Raw genomic sequence first — 22,911 nt, 5'->3', positions numbered from 1 at the left:
CCAAATGCACACACAATGCAGAGATAGAGATAAAGTACCATAGTTTTGCTCTGTAACCATGACATCATCTCAAATAGAGAGTCCTCTCTATGTTTCTCTAATTCTCTAATCAGATATCTCTGGAGGGAGGGAACGGTGTTTCTAATCAGGCTCATGTCACACAAACTATAGATCTGAACCATTATGGCTAACCCTCGACAGGAGTTGACGTACTGTCCCCCTGAAGCTACACAGCTGCTTTCACAACAAATCTGCTTCCAATTGAAAAGCAAAGTGTGAACAAATTGGGCCTGCTGGCTTCATGAACGTTTTCTTGACCCCAGAAAAGTTTTGTGTTGGTTGTTTCTGTTAGTTTTTAAAATCACTGACATAAGTGTCATTATAAATAATTTATTGAAAAGTAGTGTAGTAAAACATTATGACAACTAAAAGAAAATACAGTCTGCTAAGTTAACAAATTATTTTCAAGCTAGCCTTTGCTCACATATGTTCCTTATCTTGGAGGATAGTTTAGCAAGAGGACTAATACCACTCTTGTAAATGTTCCCCCTGAGCTAAATATGAAGCTAGAGCAGAGACAAATTCACTCACCTTTGCAAAATAATGTAGAATATTTACTTTTGTTTAACAAAGCTAACTGTTTTCCTCTTAAGTCATTCTGCTAAGCTGGGTTTCTGGCTTTTGCCTGATTCTCAGTGCACTAAACGTCAGCTCAGTCTAAACACTAGGAGAAAAGAGTATACAGACTCTGTTGCAAAGCTTGCTAACAGTTAATTTGTGGCATTTGAATATTTTTTTATTGTGTTACTTTGCACTAACCTTACTGTTTCTCTCTTTTTACAGTCTCTGCTAAGCTGGCTATTGCCTCAATGCTAGCTTGGTGTGGCACAAAGACAAGAAGCAGGGGGAAACAACTAGCATGGCTCTGTCCAAGACTAAAAGGAATCTGAGTTCAACTTTTTAGCTTGCTCACAATAAAGCAATAACTTGCTCAAGTATTTTTCATCACTGTTTTCTTTTTTTAATCCTTGTCAAAGTATGCTAGCTCTATCCCTCCTATTAATCTATTTGCTGAGCTAAGCTACTGACCTCGGCCATTAGCCTCATTCCCAATGCATCTACAAGAAGAAAGTAAGCATATTTACCATCATGTATACATTTAATAGTCAAAATAATACCTTATTAGTGAAAAGGCGGATATTTTATGAACTTTTAGGTGCTATCAGTAACATAAGCTACAATAAAGAATTGTCTATCCTTACTCTCTTAAAATACTTAACTTGAAGTGTTTTCCATTTCTGCATAATGGATGTATCAGCTCTGTGTATTTAAGATGTAAACTTCATCTCCAGACTTGAGGTGTGTGGTTCAGTGGTATTTTTGGGTCCCTTGTTATACAGCTGCTATATTTCCACCCGTGGTGACAGAATTGGAGCCAATGGTTTACTGAGCACGAAACCACCGGTTTCACCTCTCTATTTTAAATACACACAACCAAATTATCATGTTAATACAACACAAGTGTTAAAACTCAGCAGTATGCCAATGTGCCTGTTAGTTCACACTCATGGAAGGTGATTTGACACGGTTATAGTCCTCAACAGCTGCCTCGGACCCCCGTCAGCTGTGTAAATGGACAAACTATCCTCAAATCAGCACTTGAAATAATTGTCACTAAAAATCAACACTTATTAAGGATACAAAATGTGCTGCACACAGTTACACATACTGACTCTTCACATCACAAATCATAATCAGCCTGTTATGAGCTGTTGAAACTTTCAGTAATATATTCCAGGACACTTGTAGAAAGTTTAAAGAAGCTTAGTCAGCAATTCTCTGGACCCTATTAACTTGTGCTTTAAAGTAAGAAGAGAATCCTTCCTCACCAAGAGGAAAAACGTATTACACTTTCCATCTTGTCCTTATCAGAACTATGGACAGAATTTTCTACAGACGTGCTATCTTAAAGGAGCTTTCACAGTGAGAAGTGGTGAGCAGAGCTGGAGAGCTCTGATCTCTCTGTCTGTGCAGCGTTCCTGTTCAGCACCTGAAGTTTGAAGTTTAATGTACCTTCTTAAGTAAATTAGCTTAAAGTGTTGTTTATACATATTCTTAACCCAAAATGATTAATCCGATGGCCAGAACCAAGAGACAACTGCAATAATGGTAACCTATGGCCACCAATAGTGTCAGCTGGGGACACTAGTAATGACTGGCAGATGCTGCTATTACTAAGTATCTAAGTAGCTGGAACTTATATCTGATTTGAGGTGGGCCCACAAATCGTGGAATGTATTTATATAACAGAAAAAAAGGAAGAAGCTTACCAAGTTAGTTCTGTGATGTTATCATATACTTAGAGCGAGGTGGCTGAACTCATAGGATGATCTCCTGCAATGGATGTACAGTTAATAAACTGTTCAAAAAGCTCTTTTCAACATACATTTTAACTGTTTTCTTTAATCCAACGAGACATCCAAACAAAACACACTTTTTGAAAAGGCAGTCGCATCAAACATGAATCAATACTTCTCTCAGTAATGGATTACAAAGACGGCAACAAATTATGGTTATACATGAAAGTGTCTCAGCTCCTGTTGAGTAACATCCATCTGAGTGGGGTGTTAAGCTTAACTTCAAGCTAATCCTTAAAGGGATTCCATGTTTTCTCAAATTTATAGAAGTCATGTATTTTGAATTTCAATTTTTCAAGCTTAACATCAGACATCCACCAGATCCGTGTCCAGCTCCATACTCTCGCGTCTGACAACACCCACCGGCCGCGTTTTCAGAACGTAGTACGGAGCAGGACCCCCAGAAAGCTGGAGTCATGTGACCGAGGTTTTCCCACGGTAATTACTGAATGAATGAATATCAAACTCCTCTCCTCGTCCATGTTGTCTTTATTGGCCTCTGAAAACCTCTGACCTGATGACTCCAGGCCTGGCTGGACTCATCACGACGGTCGTCGCAATTAAGTGAAATACGATCTAGAGATAACACAAAGAGTTTTTTTCTGAAAATTAACCAGATGTTTTAATTTGTTTTGATGCCTGACTTCCTGTCTCGCTCATTGCACTGTTGAGATCCGGCAAAATAGAAGTCTTGTGTATCTGATTTGGAGGGCTCTGGAACGCAACGGAGCACACCCAGTGGAAGTTAACAGATTGACTTGAATAGAAACCTATCTGGTGGCGGATCGGTGGAATTTGGCAGTAAGTTGCTGCATTACATCCCTCAGCCAGTGACTCTAGCTTGGTGGATGTCTTCATCCTCATCATTCAACCATCTTCCAGCAGAGAAGGATCAGTCTCTCTGCTAACAGAGGGGAAAAAAATTTGATTTTGGTTCCAGAAAGTTTCCTCCAGCCGTGCCTACAATAGCTATCACTGGGTCATGTTGGACTCTCTTTTTAAAAATATTGTTTATTATTTGGAGGATTAAGCTCCAGCACATGGATAGTTTAGGACAGTGCCAGAGTGAGTGTGTTATTTATTGTTAGGGGGCTAAAAAGTCAAGTTCAGATGTGCACATATAGAGGTGAAGCTGCTGTTGCTGTAGTTTGAGTTAAGGTATAAATAAAGGTTAAAGCTGGGATGAGATCAGAACAGTGAATTATAAAGCCTTACAGCACTCAAGAGGCTCTTCGAGTGAAAAGCTCCACAAGCTTTGAATTACGGAAAACATTACTTAAAGTATTATTATAGCGAGCCATCTGATTTTAGACCAAACTAAACTTAGTGAAAATGTAATTTGCTACGCTCTTCAGTGCTAGCAGTGTGACTCACAGTGACAATATTTTAAAACATGATGCCAGAATTTAAAAGTGGCCTTCAAAGGGATGACAAATCACCTACAAGATCTAAGATAGCACACTCTTTCCTCCTCTCCCCCTGCAGGTCTGGAACTCATTTCTGTCCGTTTCTCCGATAAGGACATGAGTAGCACTTTTCGTGAGACTCCGCAGAACGTGGGTTTAAGTCCGTCTCACAAAGAGCCCATTCAACCACCAGAGCAGGAATATCCTTTCAGCGCAGATGCCATCTCTCCAGCCATGTACAGGACACTCGAGAGAGACCTGGCGGTAATAAGCTTGGAAACATTTTGGCAGCTCACAGCCAGACATAGCTCAGGTATTTGTGGTTAAGAGAAGAGGGAATTAAGCAAAACACTGAAATGAAATGAAGCAGCTCTCTGGGCTAAAACCGCTAAATTGAGGTCAGATTTATTAAGGGACACACAGGGGGACGTGTCGGTTTGCAGATTAATCACATTCACTCAGGGTTACGTGCGTCGACACACCATGTTGGCGCAGTCATGGAACTCTTCTGCAATTAGAGAGAAAATCTTTTTGCTTAAACCACTTTTCATCGATCACAGTGACGTTAAATGAGCTTATTGGCGTGCGCTCAGCTTTTCCTGTCACATTAGTGATGTCAAGTCGACAGTTGTGTGCATCCTGATGCCAAATCAAATACATCATTTCATAGGTGGAGTGTGGCATTTACAGTGGGCTCATATCACAGCTTGTGCAAGAAATTGAACATAATATCAAGCAGCTGTAAAAGCAATTAAATTATTACAGATAAACTCAGACATCTCCGGATCTCCCAAAGCAACACACCCAAGAGGGTGGTCTGTTAGCTTAACGTGACTTCCTCGATCAATTACAATAAAATTGGTTGTAAAAGTTTGTTATTGGGGAAATAAAAAGGAAGCCAGGCTTAATGAAACATGATGGCTGATAGTGTGTTTTCTATTTACTTTATTTTTATTGTAACCCTCAAGAAATTTGTTCCCAAATCCCCACGGGCGCAGTTCAAACTGATGAGGTCGTTCCACAGGAGGTCAACTGGTCTCACTTTTTGCATGAGGCATAAAACCGAAACTGTATCAATATTTAAGAATCAATTCATCCGCAGAGTTGGGATCAAAGCGGATAGGGGGTCCGGCATCTGGTATTTTCCGACCTGTCGGAATGGGTTCCATGTGCTGCCCAGATCTGCTGCGCTGCACAGCTGTCAGTGGTGGTAAAAATAGAGGGTGTAAGACTGTCATGCTGTTCTGTCCTGACACCTTTCAGCAGATATGAAACACAATTAATCGAGTGGTTCTTCCATGCACGTCAAAGTGTGTGGGGAGAAGCTCTTGTCGCCTCAGTGACACCAGGAACCAGTAGGCCTTACAGTGGAAGAAGCCAAACCCTTTTTTTATGATGGTAGGCGCAGATGCATGTACAGACTCAGGCAGCCTTTTCTTACATGTTCATCATAAAACACATTCAACTGAATGACATAGAAAACAAGGGGAGGAAGGGCAGAAAGTTGAGGGGAAGAGGGGGAAAATGGAAAAAAGAAAATCAAGCTACCTGAAAATTTAGAATCTGTACCTGGGTCTGGATTTTCAGCATGGGAAGTGTTCAAGAGGTGGGGGAATCCCTGCTAGAGTTTGTAGGTTCTTTGCATGGCAAAATTTGAGGACCCCTGCTCTAGTGTCAACTTGTTTGCTGCCTGCACAGTAGTAAATCAAATTTAACACACAAATCCTTTTTAACATACAAGCCTTGAACACTGCTTATGTGCAAGTGTTCTTGTACCATCGCTTAATTGTAATATCTGAATTCTTGAAGGATTAGACTTTATAGAGACCGGCAATTTAAGCTTAATCTGCAAGGTTTCATGTCCTTTTTGATAAATTTAGCTCTCTCAGCAGTAACACAGTTTTCCCGAGCGCCACTGAGGCTGCATGTTATCACCATCAAAAACACCAAATAGCTTGGCGGCAGTGCCAGGGCTGGATCACAGCTCTCAGTTTCCAGGCAGGAGCTGGATTGCATCTTATCCTCTAAGCAGCTCAAAGGTGACAGCGAGACTGCGGTGAAATCACAAGAGGGTGCTAGTCACCACACACACACACCACATCAGTACAACACTGCTGGCTGCACTTTCAGGGAGTTTAGGCACTTCTACACACGGAAATACACACTCAAAAAATAATTCATTGTAATTGTATGATTTAGTTTTGACGCCAATATTATGCACTCATAATACATCTAGTGTCAGTTCATGCATAATTAAAAATCAGTGTTTTCATGATCCATGTGTAGGGCATTCTAAAAATGTTATATTCTAGAAAAATGGGATTGTGACAAGAAAAGTTAATGTCAAGGTTACAAGTATAGCAGAGCTAATGGTTCCCTTTACGTAACTTGATGCTAGAAAAGTAAAGTAAGCACTTTTTATTAATGTTATATAATATTGTGTTTTAACAATTATGGTTTTCCTAATTGAGATTAACCTTGAGTTTTCAAATGGAACTAAGCTTCAGTATTGCGTGTTGTTAGAGGTCTGAGAATGCTAACACAAATTAAAAAAGTATCTTGGTACCTTTTTAATATTTTTATTTATTTAACCTTTATTTAACCAGATGAGTCCCATAGAGATCAAGACCTCATTTATAAGGGTGACCTGGCCAAGAGGTCAGCAGCACATGTCAAAATAAATAGCACAACTCAACAACATGGAGCATATATATACAGACAGTATGTAGAAGCAAACAATAATTTAAAAGTGCAACTTAATTTCAAGTAAAGTGCAATTTGTGATTACAAAACAGCATTTAAAAACACAGGCACTGTTCTGGAGTCTGTCTTTCATTTAGGATGGACCTAAAGGTGTCCAGTGAGATAAAATTTGACAGATTCAAGTCCTTCTGGAGTTTATTTCAAGCAGTAGGAGCAGCAAAACTGGATGCTCTCATACCGAACTCTGTACGAACACGGGGAACACACATTTGTAAAGTGTCGCAGGAGCGCAAGGCATAGTGGCATTTTGATCTTTGTAGGTAAACACATAAATACATTGGGACCAAGCCAAGAAGACATTCATAAATTAGACGTAGCCAATGTGTATGCCTGCACACACTCAGGGATGGCCAGTCAGTTTTGGCGTAGAGTTCACAGTGGTGAGTGAGGCGTGTGCAACCCGTGACAAACCTCAGAGCACAGTGATATTCACTATTTAAAGAGAACAAACATTTAGCCGAGGCTCCCAGGTACAACACATCACCATAATCAATAAGAGGCAGGAATGTTGCAGAGACTAAAAGTTTCCTCACTCAAAGGGAGAAACAGGATATTATTTTTTGTTTGAAATATTTAATGTATGCATGTAACGTGTCAGAAATGCCATCTAGTTGAATTACAGAATGCTTGGTGACTATATTGTTGCTAATAATTTCTTAATAATTTCTCAACAATAACTGGGGTTTTACTTAAGCTAGCTTGATTTTCATGAGTTACACATGTAGTCTTTGTGGCTAAGCTAGCTAACCAGAGCTAGCTAAATATTCTGTCTTTGTGTCCGTTTTAGTTGCTGTAATTAGCTTTGAGTGACTCCATTTGTATTTGTTATTGCAACATACATTAACATAATTATTCTCCATGTATTTGCTTAGCAAAGGTAATATCCATGAAGTTGGTTGTGTGTTCCAATTTTATCAAGTTGTAGTCAAAGGTTTGCTGGTTGCCACCAATAATGACATGTGTCTCTTTCATCAGAAACACAAAAGCAGAGGACACAACAGATACATTAACACAAAACTCACCAGCCCAGAGGGGACTTCTTACCTGATGTTTCCTCTTAGATACAGTTAGCCAAAAGCCAGATGCAAGATAAAATTCTTTGACCCATTCCACCATCTTCCTGTATGAATGACACTTTCCAATTAACTCTAGGTTCAACTGTCAAGATAATCTTGTCAAGATAAGAAACCATGTCCTTGCTGTTGTTCATCAGTGGTTCCCTTACTATTTACTGCTGGAACACGTCCCATTGGCTCAGAGTCCAGGGTACTCGTTCCACAGAAGATAACAATCTTGTTGTGATGCTTAATGTGAGACAACATTAGCTTACGTCAGACTTTTCTTGGCCAGAAACTTGTCAGGCTAACATCTGCATTAGCTCACTGCCAGTGTTTTTGTTTCTGGATAATTTAAGACTATCATTGTTGTTCTACTGAAATTACTGAATTCATCATTATCTTACTTGAGATAATAATTTGGTCAAACTATGGTGAAGAAATATTGGCAATGCTATCGTTTCAGTGCTACATTAAAATGAAAATATTGAGATAGTAGATATGTAAGATAGGCTTATATCAATTACACACACAACAACATAATCGATGTTTATAAGGCTATTACTACAGCCTGTCTTATTATTTGTTTTCATGACAGGACAACATGCTAACACAAGTTGCTAACTGTGCTTTGACTGTAACTTTATCATGATACAATTTCAAATATGTCAGTGCTTGCATTGCTGTTCAATAAGCTAGATATATCAAATAATATCTCCACATTTAGCATACTCACATTTTGTTGCAGTTGAGCAGAAACCTTGTATCTCCATATTTTATCATTTTGATTATTGTTTTTATCAATGCTATTTTTGTGTGTCAGAAGACTTTTTAATATGTAACAGATGAAAAGTATTTTTAAAAATCGTGTGGTTGAACCTCATATGTTTTTTCTGTATACCTGGAAAGTACTTGTTTTGGAGATACAAGGTTTCTGCAGTGATAATTTGTTAAGTAACACTTATCGTAAAGAACAACTGTTAGTAATAGGGAGGTAATTTAACCCATAAACCAGGGGTGTCCAAAGTGCGGCCCGGGGGCCAATTGTGCCCCAAGGTCAATTTATTTATGGCCCCAAGCTTCCATCTTAAAATGTGTTATTTAACACAAAACTAAAGTCAATCCAGAAACGTCTCAAAAAGCTTCATATGGACTACTCGTATAAAGCCAAAGCACTGGGAATTCTGCAAGACAGCAATAAAGAAGAAACACAAGAACTCTTAAAGTTGAAAGGTTTTCAAATTAATGTTTTTATCACGATGTGAGAATGTCAATAAAAGTTCAGAAGACACAAAAGAGGACACAAGACAAGATCAAAATTATGAAATTGTACAGAAAAGGCTAAATTGGTGCATAAAAATAGTTTAGAATACAGGAAAAGAATGATTGCGTTCTTAAAATGTCATCTGCTGGTCAGAAAAGTCTTTTAAAAAACATGAAAAAGATGTGATGAAATCCAGATCGTGATCCTGCCATAGGAAAATAATGAAACAATATTGCCCGACCCCAATGAAAAACATTTTCCTCCAGAAGAAGATAAAGTTTGCTCATGTGTACATGGCTTGTGGAGAACTGAGGACTACGTAGTTACTGATTTATTGAGAAAAAAAGTGAAATAATTGTTATTAAATAGATATTTCATATATAACTTTTATGATTCCTAAGTCTCAGTAGGAGAAGTTTGGACACCACTGCCATAAACAAAGACAAAGTTTCGAACGAACTGTTAAGGTTCACGTGGCGATAGCACTACAAGATAAGTAACAGGATAACCAAAGTGATAACAGTTCATTCTAAGAAAAAGCATGAATGTAAATACCAAATTTAATGCATATGCAACCAATATTAGCTGAAAATGTACCCTCAAACTGCAAATGTTAGCCACATGGCGGGCTGGGAGAGAGAGTCGGAGGACAGCCAAAATGACAGAGATTCTTCCCCTGTTGACCAGAAATATCTGTACCAATTTTCATGACAATCTATACAATATTTCTTGCAACAGCACGCAAAACCCTATAGGGTTTATATGTTGGAATTAACCAACTGAATTATGGTCCAAAACCCTTTGACCCAAACCAAAGTCCACAAGATGAGCAGGAGGGAGATAAATCCACCTTAATAGCTTAGAGTCTTACAGATCCAACTCTGGATGGAAGCATGAAAACTCTTACAACGTAATATATGACAATAGTATAACACTCATATAACCTCGACTGCAGGATAAGATTCAATTATTACCAATTACAGAAGAAGAGGGAAAACATTTTGTGGCTCTTTTTTTTTTGCATACCTAAGCTAGCTGTTAGAAGGTATTTGTGGCACAGTAAAAGGATTTTCCATTAAGGGGAAACCGATTTTTAATGAGTACAACACTATAAAGTCTGATAGAGAATAGCCAAAGCCACAAAACTATGACAGATTTATTTTCCCACAAAAAGGACACTAAACAGAAACAGTACAATATGATTGAGGGGGATTTAAGGTTGGAACTAAGTAGCAGTAACAAGAAAGGGTGAGCAGTCATTGTTGGTTATGGCAATGACTTTAAACCATGAAAACCTAAGAATACTATCAAGCAGCTGAAGAAAATACCTCATCGCACAATTTCCATGGAATTACTCTGGAAGACAAAAATAGAAATTCCTTGCGTGATCTAACAAAGTTTTCCCAATATCCTTAGCTTTTCACCTCTTTCTGTGAAATGAATGTTTAGCCTTTAGTCTTTGTAGCTGTTTCTGTAACTTGCACAACAGTTAGTAAAGGCCAATTTCCCAGAAACCGACTTTAAGTTTTGACTACACATAAGCTGGAAGGGTGTAACAAGAGAGAGCCAGGATGTGCCTTTGTCTTTTTATTTTCTCTCCAGTTAATGGTTTGTACTTTTAAACTACACTGATGATGAAATTATTCCTCCGGTCAAGAGTTTCATTATATTTCTGCTTTATATTTCCACTGGAATGTTTCAAAAAGATACACAACAACAAGAAAAAAAATATATATATTACGCTGTAATTCTCAGAAGAACAGAAAGTATTACTTAAATCTGAAGTTCACATAGTGGCCATTTTTCTTTTAGGAAGGTCAGTCAAATGGTTATGGGAATCTGAAAAATTATAACCATTTCACTGCTCCCTGATTCTAGCAGGGATGTGTGTGCTTAGTCAACAAAAGGTTGTAACCCCCGCAAGCTAACACCAGAGTTCCTGGTCAGCTAAACACATTTTTTTCATTAATATTTAAATTATCAATTACTCTATTATTTTTGGCCCATCATGATGGTCATAAGTTGTGTCAAAGCTGTAGTGCAGCCACCCACCACTAGCTGGGGCTGTTGCTCAGGTTAATGGCTAATACCATAATGCTCAGCTATCCAGATGTAAACAAGCCCAGATTAGAGATGGCATTTTGGTTTCACGATATTTTGATGTACATAAGACAGAGATGAAGTTTGATGTAGGTTTTGTCTGGTTGAAATGGCTTATAACAACATAACTAAAGCAATATGTCACACAGCAAGATGGACCGAAGGCTGGTGGTGCTAGCTCTGCTAACGTTAGCGACACTCGACAAATTGATTGACATCGTTTAGTCTTCAGTATATTATGTTCAATTTTGACTATTTTTTGAGTGTTTTCCTTCCTTTTAAACTAGTTGGTTAGCCACTTCAGCAAATCCCAAATTCTTTCCAGCAAGTGGAAAGACATCCTGCTAAATTTCAAGGTAAAAAAAAAAAAATCAAAACATTAGCTAGAGAGACCAATGTCATTTCTTGGATTTCGTATTTTCACAAATTTTGTCTTACTAACAAATATTATCAGCTAAGAAGTGACTATATCATTAGCCAAAAAGTTGCTTAAAGCTAATATCACTATTTGGTTACACAATGAAACAGGTGCTAATTCTCAGGCAAAGTAATGCTAGCTAGGAATTTTCTTATAAACCTTTGTCCCATTTCGCCATTCTTCGAAGTTAAACAATATTTGATAGCCAGTAAGCTACTGATAAACACTAGGTGACTTTAACTTAACTTTTGCAAGAGAAAAATATCATAACTTTTTCTATATAGCTTAATATCAAGGACCCCCAGTGATTGGAACATAACACAATTTTAAAATAGCTTCTAATACTACTAATAATATTAGCATGTAAGTAGTTGAATGCTGATGTTTTCTGTTGTCTTAATGGGTTACAGGTTATCAAATGTTGTTTTGATTCGATTTTTTAAAATTTGACCTTACATTCTCTCAAATTTCCAGTCAGAAGAAAATAGCTGCTCTGCTCTGTGATAAATAGTCATCTTTACAAACACCTACCTTCCTCCTCTTTTGTCTTGACATCTAACAGTGGAATATCAGACCTGGAAAGTGGCATTGACAGTCCAACTCCAAACCTCCTAATACGACCTGGAGCGGCTATCAGTGTGGGCTGATCTCCATGCGTGGAGAGCTTTTCTGGCAACAAAAGCGCAGCATATGAAGGTGTTTAGTACGAAAACATCTCCATCACCGTGGCAAGGCGAAGCAGTGCGGAGGAAGAAAGACAAAATGATCTAACATGTTAAGAGTAGTGATGGTTGGATGTAGTGTTGAAAGGCTGGCTGTTTTTCAATGTCCTGTGTGGCGTCATGTGATGGACACGCTACGGATGATAGAAAAGGTTCTGCCCTTCACATTCGTTGTTGATTATCTCTTTGGAGGGTCTGGGTGGATGCATATGTTCCTTGTTCTCACAGAAATCCTGGAACCTAGCGTTTTTAAGAATTATGAGAGAAGTTGTTTGACCAAGTAACATGATTCTTTGAGGTGTTACAATGTTTTACCAAATATTTTATCAGACAATGGTAACAGTTTCGTGTTTGTAGGTATCTCATACGGAGAAAACACACATTTTAATTGATGAAAACTCAGGCTTAAGAAGAACTAATAGTTTTTCTGTTGTAACTTAAAAGAACTTAATTCAATATGCAGTTAGAACTGGCTTCTTTCATCAAAGCATAACTCTTTTCACCACTCAGAACATCACTGTATGAACAACAGCACCAAAGAAACCCTTTCTCATACACACCCAAAAACCTGGGGTGTGGGACGTCAAAGTTTTCTAATAAAATAACTTCAAAAACACATTTTTATTGCGTATTAAATCATCTTTATCTCTCCACCAAAAGTGACGTTCTCTTCTGTTGGCTTGAAACCATTCAACATCACCCCGCAGAGTTCTGAAGAATATTCCCGATAAAAAAGTCTGAAGTCAGGATCGAGATGATTTAATCCAAACCACACTGTTAAACTCGAAATTATTTGAAAACCAAGATCATTTTAGAATTAATTTTTTAAGATTGGTAAGGAAAGATTGAAATTCATCACTAACAACATTTACAAAAATCGGGTTTTGTGCGAATACTCAATTTGATTTAGAAAAAAACGCTCAATTACATCAGATACATGTCATGAATTAAGTGTCAAGTCTTAAACAATGTATGCTTTGAAGATCATTTATAATTCAGTTGCCTTTGTCATTTTTTTTCTGAAGTGCGTTCTAACCCTGATTTTCAAATAATAAGATGTCTGTTCTGTGTATCAGAGACAGCTAAGTGTGACTTATTCATGTTACCAATGATAAAACAGATGAATGGCTTGTCAGTTTAGACACTAGCAAATATGTCATTTTAAATGTGTATTAATATGAACTGGATTATCAAATCATCTCCTCAAATCATCTCCCCTTTCTCTTGAAGCAGGAGGAAAGACAGAACATTAAAAATGATAAAAGCGCTGGCGATGCACCAAGGGAGAGACAGGAGATACATGATCAGAACAATGCAGGAATTATAATGAGAGATGAGAGATGAGAGAGAGAGAGAGAGAGAGAGAGAGAGAGAGAGATGTATAAGAAACGGCTCGATCTCTCGATCTCTACTTGAGAAAGAGTTTTGGTGATATTTGTCAGTCAAAGTATTTGTCAGACTGAATTTAATAGTATTGTCAATTTCAATAAGGGCTTGTTTTACATGTTTAATTAACTTTTGCCTTTAAGTCGATTCAAATCAAGTCCAATTTATTTATAAAGCTCAGTTAACAAACAGCAGAAGCTGACCAAAGTACATTACAATGCATTAAAGACAACGTAAAAACCAAACAGTTATAAAGAAAAAAGACAAGCAACAAAGAAATCACATCATACAGAAATGCAAAATCAGCTCCCGTCTAAACCATAACAATCAAGGCATTAAAAATTTGTCTTCTTAATTCCTTTTTTTAACTGGCATAAAAGCAGCCATATCGGGATTATGGTAGCAAAATAAAAAAAAAAATGAAAGACTGAATCAGGGATAGGGTGATTTTAATTTCAAATGATTGAAGTCACAAATTTACCCGAAACTTAAGCAGGAAACAAAACCATTACATCCATGGAAAACAGTTGACTTTCTTTTTTTCAGAGATTCTGTTTGCTCTCGATGCAGTTTTAACAGAAATAAACAGGGAACTGACTCCCCCTGCTAAATCCCATGATTTGATTTGATTTGTTTTGAACTGTCTTTTCATACCATGACAGGTTGAGGACAGTTTATACAAGAACACTTAAAAAAAACAAAACAGCTAAAGTAATTAATGCTTCACACTTTAGAAGATCTTTGGAAGTGAATAACTTGTGCCTCACTCTCATAGGGACACTCTTGGGATAGCAAGGAGTGAGCTGCTGCTGTCTGCCAGTCTCATTAAAGTGGGAAGCCCTGCACACCTCCAGGCTCCATCTCTGTCAACTGTCGGACCACTTGAAGCAACAAACACAACCAGAGAGATCTGTAAGTTGGTCAAACCCTGTGGTCACAGGGGTCATGTACCATGTGGTGGTGCTTTTGCTCCCCATTTGCTAAATTAGTTTCCATTTATTTGTACTTGGTAATAGCTGCTTTTGTGCGTGACAAGTTCACAGACACAAACTCAAATAAGCGCTAAGGACCCTCGCTGGTGTGTCCTGGAGGCGAGGCGAGAGGGCGCAATCATTGATTGTGTTTAGTGTTGCCCTGCTGACCCATACAACATAGTGACGTGATGTAAACCATTGGTGCGCTCCTGGCTTTATTTGATGTGACAGACCTCCTGTAAACATATATATAACGCTGCCAGGGTTGCACCACTTCTCCACCTATGTGGATGTATGTAATTTGCTGGCATGAAATTGATCAGGTCAAATTATCAGTCGTGTGCGCACAAATGACTCTGATTTAAAGGCATCAATTTATCAATGGTGACAGTTTCATGGGACATTTGTTTCTGATCAGCAGCGGAGGAATTCACCTCCATGAAGCAGCTCAAGTGTTTCACAGAGTAAAGTGTGCAGGGGGGAGGACAAGAAGGTCTGGTTAGTTGCACCGGCAATGTTTCTGACAGATCAGTGAAACAAAAAGCACCCGAATCACCAGGTGAATATCTGCCAATTTGTAAGAGACATGTTAGACATGCTCTCCTGCTATTTGAGCTCTAATAGGCAGCTAATAGGCCCCACTTTCTGTGAGGTGTTTAAGGTCCTCGCTACACTCTGTCACTCACTCCCTTGACCTCATTGTGTTACTAATGGTTGAGGCAAGCGTCGCCAGACACTGACGCAATGATGCCTCACACGCCGTTTCCAGAGTCAGAGAATCTTAAGAAAAGCTTCTCTGGGTGGAAATTTTCATTCGACACGATTCTTTGTTTTTCTTCTTGTCTTAATAATGCGAGTCGAGACATGTCACCAGTTATCAGAGGTTCCTGTCAGTCTAAGCAAGAGGGGCTATCATCATTAGAGATAGGAGTTGTTTATTTGTTCATATCGCTTTCCCATTACACACAATCCGGCGCAGTTGCTAAATCTGCGCAAGATCAACTCTGCAGCGGGAGACAAAAAAATGAATTGCTTTGGCTCAGTGCGAGTCAACTTTATGAGCGTGCACAGGGATGTGGTCATATCTGTTGGGTGCTGTTTCCCATATGGTTGTCATAAAAAACATGATCTTATAAGCTCAAAACATATCCTCTCAGATTGTATTAAATCAATTTTTGGCACGGGAGCACGTCTGGCACCAGTCAGCAGAAAATCACTTCAGCGCTATCACAGCTTAAGTGTGTGGTCATCAGCTGATGGATGTACAAAGGAAAGAAAAGAAAAGAAAAAAGGAAGAGAAAGATTCAAAATGGTAAAGGCAGTCACAACTTTTGTCCTTAAACATACTGGTGTTGAATGAACCTTTATATTCTGAATAAGTATGCAGGATATGTACGTGTGGGAGCAGATTTTGGTACCAAAAGTGTTCTGGTGTTTGTTGGTAGTCTGAGGGCCTGATTCACAAAAGGATTGCTTTTTTTGCGCCCATGAAACCCGTCCAAATGAGGCAATAAGACATTGCTTAATTCACAAAGCAACTGTCGTGGTCTAGTGCCTGGTTTATACATCTGCGTCTACCCTATGCATCAGTGGCCAACGCAGACGTGAGCACTACATACATGTGCGTCAATGCGTCTGTGTCGCACTGCAGTACTTCGCCGAAACACTGGTGGGCAGTGTGATCTCTATGATAATCGCATCACCTATTTCTGGTCCCACTAAGTTTTCTGCTTGCTTTTTCACAGTGATTCTGAGCATATATTGCAGTTACAAATTTGGAGGAGGTGCTTGTCATGCTTCTACGTAGGAAAAGGGCTAAGCAGACTATGGCGTAGACCAGGGGTTCCCAAAGTCTGGGTTGGGACCCCCTGGGGGGTCGCGAGACACAAATGGGGGGTCGTGAGATGTCTTCCAGGATGTTTTTTTTTTTAGTTATCTAAAAATAGTACATTTTACCCATTATAGTAAAGAATATTGACAAAAATAGTAGCTCAACTTGTAATAAAACCTTGAAAATATAAAGTGTAATGAGTTTTCTGCTTTTCTTTTTGCCAGATGACTCCTAAGTTTAGGGTTAGCGAACAGTTAATTATCAAAAGCATCAGGGAACATATCCAAATGCTCATGTAGGTAGGCCAATTGTCTGTAGACCAGCTAAATAAAGCAACATTACATCACTTTGAGGGACAGTGGGGGTCACGAGTCTTTGGCACCTATATTTTGGGGGTCACGGGCTGAAAAGTTTGGGAACCTCTGGCGTAGACTATGATGTAGGCTACGGCGTAGACTACGGCGTCGGTTCAACGCCGAAGTATAAACCAGGCTTTAGATTGTGAAAGACCTTTGTCAGTGGTAGAGTTGGCCGTCTCTCAGTGAGTAGGTTGTTGGTTCCGTCCCAGCTCCTGCATTCATCATGTTGAAAAGTCCATTGGCAAGACACTGACACCCAAAAAAGCCAGTGGTGTGTGATCGCATGTGAACAGGATTAGTTAATATTGATGGCCACTTTTTATAGCAGCTTCTGCCATCTGTTTATGACTGGGCATGAATTGGTCTATATGAGTATGTTCCTTTAACCATTTACCAAAAACATGTTTGGCATGGCCACCACAAAAAAAAAACTCTTCCATAAGCCATATCTTTGTCAGCCAGTATCCAATGCACTTCAAACTGATGTCCTTTTTGAGGCTGATCAGGCTGAAATTAGAGACGAAACATGATGATATCCAATCTGCTCTAATGATGACAGTCCCAGGTTCAGCTGAGATTTGCCAGAGTTTAGATTTGCCTCAGAGATTTTGTGTCAGAGCCACAACACAGTCTCAAGACAAGAAAAAAAAAGAGGGACACTTTTGTTTAACATTCAGAGGTCAGAACTGTTGTGAGAGGCAATGAGAAAATTAAAGCAAACAATACTTGAAGTACTGCAGGAATGTGTGAATTGATGTGAAAACGAGCACAAAGTCAAAACCAGTGATCACTACGTTGACACTAGACTGTTATTTAACACAGTTTATGTAAGATCCTTCTGTGTGGCAACATTTACTCTTTATATGAACTGAAACGATCAAAGAAACTTGAAGACACTTCCTCGTTTAAAAATATGAAAGTACATACTTCATTCAAAATATTTTCATACTTCATTGCATTCATCACAATCAGTGTAACCTGAGGTAAGTCAATGAGTCTGAGGTGATGACAGTACACTGTGCAGCAGTTCACCTGGCCTGGTGACGACAAACATATTCACTTTGATGACAAGTTTTTTTTTCAACATCAGCATTTTGTTATCTGAAAGACACAGCATAGATGGAGGATTTCTAGTAAGACACTATATGAACTTGTATGAACGTAAAATTCTCCACATCTGATCAAGTAAATTGATAAAAAAGGAAAAAACTACGCGACTAAATTAGCAACCAGAGAGTGAATGAGTTTCTACCACCAACAAAGACTGAGCAGCTGGTTAGTATCAGACCTGCAGAGTGAAAATATAAAAGTCACTTTGTGTTGTCGTCAGGTGATTCAGATACAGCAGACCTGCAGAGGTTGGAAGAAAACACAGGTCATCTTGTGGTTTCGATTAAAAATGAACATGCAAGAGAGTCAGAAATACATATAATTTTAAGTGTTTTCAACATTAACAATGTCTTTCTTTACTGCAACTTATCTCCTGAAATGCTGACTTAATTCTACACAAACATGAACTGTTCTCACAGTTAAAGGTTATTTACACAGCAGATTTTAAAACTGATTTTGCAAACATTTTCACTGTACATTAAACAGACCCAGAAAATCAAACATTGGAATTTATTCAATAAAGTTGATTGATCGTGTATGCAGCCTAGAAAGTTACCGTTTCGATTGAATTTGGAGCAGCAAAGGTTTCCTGGAGCACACTGCTGCACACAGGGATGTTGAGTGGCATGCAGACAGTTTTTGTGCATCTTTTCAGAAAAAGACATATGCAGTGTAAAAACTTGAATATGCAAAATTATTTATTCTAAAAGTAAGAAAGTACATTTTTGAGTCCTAATTATGTTACTTGCGCTTTTCTTCTTTTTTTGAAACTTAACTTCCTCCATTGTGTTTTCCCACCTGTGTTGATTGAGTGTCCCACCCTGAAATCATACTGGTCTTTCTGGAGCTTCGAAAAAAAGATCATCTCAACACAAAATTCTTCAGTAACTAAGTAAACTAGTGACTAGTTGTTGTTTTAATAATGACTGCAGCTTGGTCGCTACTTTCTGGCAATAATCAATCCTTGAGGAAACAAGGGGTAACCAGCAAAATGGTGCTTAAAACACACAATATTTTCATTTAAAAAATATGAAAACATTGTGGCTGCTGTAAGTACAAGTTTGAGCCTATAAATGGCTTATTCTAGTCTTCAGCTGTTGGATAGAGCCTAATGTCTGCAGAATCTAAGAGAAGAGTTTACATGATTCCTTTTTGTTTTCCATTTTGCCTTTTATTAGACCGGACAGCTATACAAAAATATGGGGAGAAGATTGGGGTAGAAATGCATTAAAGAGTTGTGGCTGGGAAACCAATGCTTTGAAGACTGTGGTCTCTGTGTTGAGCGCGGCTGTTCAACCAACTGAGCTAAACCAAAGACATGTTTTCATGAATGCCTGTCCACACTAGAGGTGTTTTTTCATTGTCCACAAGACAACACAGAAACAGTTGAAAACTTCTGCATAAGGAGGGCAGTAGGTAGCAATAATATGTAATCAATCTGTCACGCCAAACACCATAGAAGAACATTGTGCACATGAGCGTCTTCTTTGCATGCAGCAATGTTCTTTAACCTGTGTAGTGAGTGGCAAATTAAAAACCATGAAGCATCATTTATTTATCTGCCCTTGCGCTAAAGCATTATGATGAACAGAGAGGTTTCCTTCTAAACATGCCATCAAACCTAACAGTACAAACAAACAAACAAACAGATAGCCCACCATCTTAGCGCATGCACAATACAAATGAACAACAATTGCAATGTGCAGGCACGTCAATATATCCCAAAACCACAAGAAAACGATGAAACAGAGTTTTCAAAAATCTCCACCTTGGAAGGTGATTTTAAAAACCTCAATTTTCATTGACCTAAACCTCTGTTTACGATAGACTGAAGGCCAAAACACAGAGAAAACACCACATTTTGATAAATATACACATACCTACCACACCAGTTTTGTTTATTCCAGTTAAAAGACCCTCAGTGATGCAATAGTGACAATCATTGAACATTTCAAGTCCAAGAACTAACCCCCTGAGGTGATCCACATGTCGTATGGAATAAGCCACTGAGTATTGCTCAACCAAAAAGCAGATGAGAGTAGACAGTAAACAGATGCAGATGCTTCTGTTTGGGTCTGAGGCCTTGAAAGACTATAACTTTAACATTATGGGTCCCATGAGCTTTAGTGGCCACGTGCACTTGATTTTCATTCCCAGTTACATCACAGTGTATTACAGCTAATGCAGAAGTGTCTTATAATACTCAACACAAATGTTCTTTATTGCAGTGGTTACTGGTAAATTGACTCCACTTATATCATGCTTCTAGTCTAGTATTGTTTAATTACAAAATTACAAAAAACAAGAATGACGAAAGACAACAATTATATGCTGATGATGTATGGGTTTCTGTAGCCAATGCTTAACACCAAAAGCAATAGAAATTGAGTCCGTAGCAAGTATTTTTCTCTTGAACTGAGGTTGTTAGGACTTTATGACTTCCTGTATCATATATGCTACATACAGTTCTGACTCTGCTTGCTACATTCTTTAAACGATGCGTGATTTATTTCACAGACCTTAAGCTGCATTTAGTCACATTTTAAAGCAACCTTAAACCACTTTTCTGGATTTTAATAAATCAAACTGATTCTCTCCTCTGTGTAAGCTGCATTAAGTTTTTATCACGTCATCACTCCCAGATAACACAGGTTTGAAGATGGATGCTGCATCAAGAGCAGTATCATAACAATCCATCTTGTCTCAAGAGTCTGTATATTATGGGATTCCTGACACTGCAAAGACTTTATGAACATTCTTTGGATTTCAGCACACCAAGCGTCCGTCCATTAAGAGATTAGCATTGTGACAGAATGGACAAAACCCTACTCTGTCTGGTGTGTTAGCTGTATCATACTTCATAATTTTCACAAACAGAGCTGTGAGAAGGTTTAGGTGGGGCGGACAGTGAAGCTTACAGGCCTACCGTTGTTCAGCAGGCCTCTTATCATTCCTCAACCTCCATCCTTCATACTGTATGTTACAAGTTAGCTGAGGGGAGTGGGCAGCCTTTTCCCCATTTATCTTGACTTCATAGAAGGCCATGTATCATCCAAGAAGAAAGAGAGTGAGACAAAGACATAAAGGACTGTTACACAAAGGAAGTACATGTGTGAGTCATTGAATGTGATAGGAAACATACAAGACAATAAACCAAGGGCTAGGGGTCTTAGGTGGACGTATTTATTGCTCTCAAATGTATGATCTCATACAACACACACCTTAACACTGACTAATATCTGTTGTTGATTCCACAGGCAGGTTAAGTAAAGAAATAACCGTGCACTGATCTCAGGCGCCCTTTTTTCCCCATGTCAAGAGGACCGACCAGCCCCATTACCACAGAAGAAAATACAAGATGACAAATGGCAGCAAACTGGCTTCACATTAAGATGAAGAGAGCAAACACTGCTTGCCAGGGGTTTAAATTAGCAGACTAAGTAAGAAGATATAGCTCAGCTTACTGCGTCTACTCTAATGTATGACACTGGACAATGTCAGCTATTTGAGGCCTGCAAAAAAGGGGTCTGTATCAGCAACATCTTGATTAATGTCAAACAGTGGTCCAAGTAGTCAGGCTAAGTTAGTTATCGCTAATTAATGCGGCGGATCAGGTTTCGATGTTGGATTATGTTGTTGAGCGCTGACAAACAGAGAGAATTGTACAATGGTCACCATTGGACTCACGGAAATGCGTGTATCTGATTGGGAAGGAAACATGGTGATATCAGCAGTCATCAGCTTGTATCAGGTGTCAGCTTGCTGTTGTCTACAATACTAAACTTTATCTGATGTGGCACTAGGGGATGGAGAATGTATGCAGAGAGTATTAGCTAAAGGTTAAAGAATGCGATGGGCGAGGGCTGTACAGTTTCTGACTAAAACTTGGAAGAGACTTCGAAATTATTAAAACATACAGACACCCCAGACAGAGGAAATAATTTCCACATATGTTCAGATATTTAAGTCCCAAGATTCCTATGAGCTGTACATTTTGTCAAAGTGAGAAAGAACAGCCAGAGAACTATCACAGGTAGGCTATAATTACTTTTCCAAACTGGTGAATCTCCAGAATGATGACACTCTTACTCTATACCTTGCGAATTTTGCCCTTGTTGTAATCTGAGATGTGGATCCTCTGACTTGGAGATCAAGAGAGTACCATATTGCACCTCTACATACATTACTTGACTGCGTAAATGCAGCACATATCAGATTCATGTGTCTGTGTTTGTCTCTTAAAAGCATTTATTTTGTGTGTCCTGCAGAGCTAGACTGTTCAGTGTTTGCTCAGCTCTCCAGATTAGTGACACAACAGAGAGTAGCATTCCCAGAGTACTGTTGCAGATTCTTAAAGTCTAGCCAAACCTCCTGCCGACCTCCGCAACAAGAAAACATGGCAGCAGCAAAGGTCAAATTTGTTTGTACATCTGTTTTCACATGGGTTTGCTTTTGATTGTGAATTGAAAGCAGGGTTCCAGTGACATCACTTTGTTCTGACAAACTTAATCTCAGTGATTTTCTGAAAATTATTTAACCGCACATAAAACAAAGTGCAGTGCATGGTTGGCGTAGTAGTAAGGGGGTACAGAATTGGGAAAAATGCTGATCAAGAGGGATTGATGCAGTGCAGTGCACAATAATTTACAGAAGGTCTCAAGAACAACACACATCAACCCAACTTCTGGAATGGATTATGCCATAATGATGAATTGCTGAAGCACAAAGGGAGGACAAACAGAGACTCGAAACCGCAAAAGTTGTTGGAGGCCCAAACCTGAAATGGACCTGAAACACTCTTATATCTTATTTATTTGTCTTTCTCTGTGTTTCTATTGTAGCTGGTGTTTTGACATTTATTTTTCATGCAACCATGGTTCCATGACCCCAACTGTTTGATCAACACGAGAGCCGTTACCTTGACCATTTAGGCCCCCCTTTTCTTCTTTAGTGTCTTGTTCCCTCTCTGTTTCTCACATTGTTAGACAAGTAATGCAAGTGAGAAAAAAACCCAACAACTTAAAACTGAGAAGTGGAATAAAAGATTTCGCATCACAATGACAGGCGGAAACCTCCTCCTCACTTTTCCGTTCACCTCCGCCTGAA

The 22,911-nt window shown here is 38.8% G+C and overlaps 1 long non-coding RNA gene across 3 annotated transcripts in view; it reads left to right on the top strand.

The window, feature by feature from the left end:
• The window catches only part of LOC117828278, a 47,026-nt gene extending 46,028 nt beyond the window's left edge, over positions 1-998 (top strand). For all 3 annotated transcript variants that reach the window (XR_004634377.1, XR_004634376.1, XR_004634375.1), the window contains one exon: positions 844-998. This is a non-coding gene — a long non-coding RNA (uncharacterized LOC117828278). The remainder of the gene's footprint in view (positions 1-843) is intronic.
• The last annotated feature ends 21,913 nt before the right edge of the window (positions 999-22,911 follow it).

Source organism: Notolabrus celidotus, chromosome 16 (genome assembly GCF_009762535.1).
Source record: "Notolabrus celidotus isolate fNotCel1 chromosome 16, fNotCel1.pri, whole genome shotgun sequence".
Taxonomy (NCBI): Eukaryota; Metazoa; Chordata; class Actinopteri; order Labriformes; family Labridae; genus Notolabrus; species Notolabrus celidotus.
This window is presented reverse-complemented; position numbering and strand designations above follow the sequence as displayed.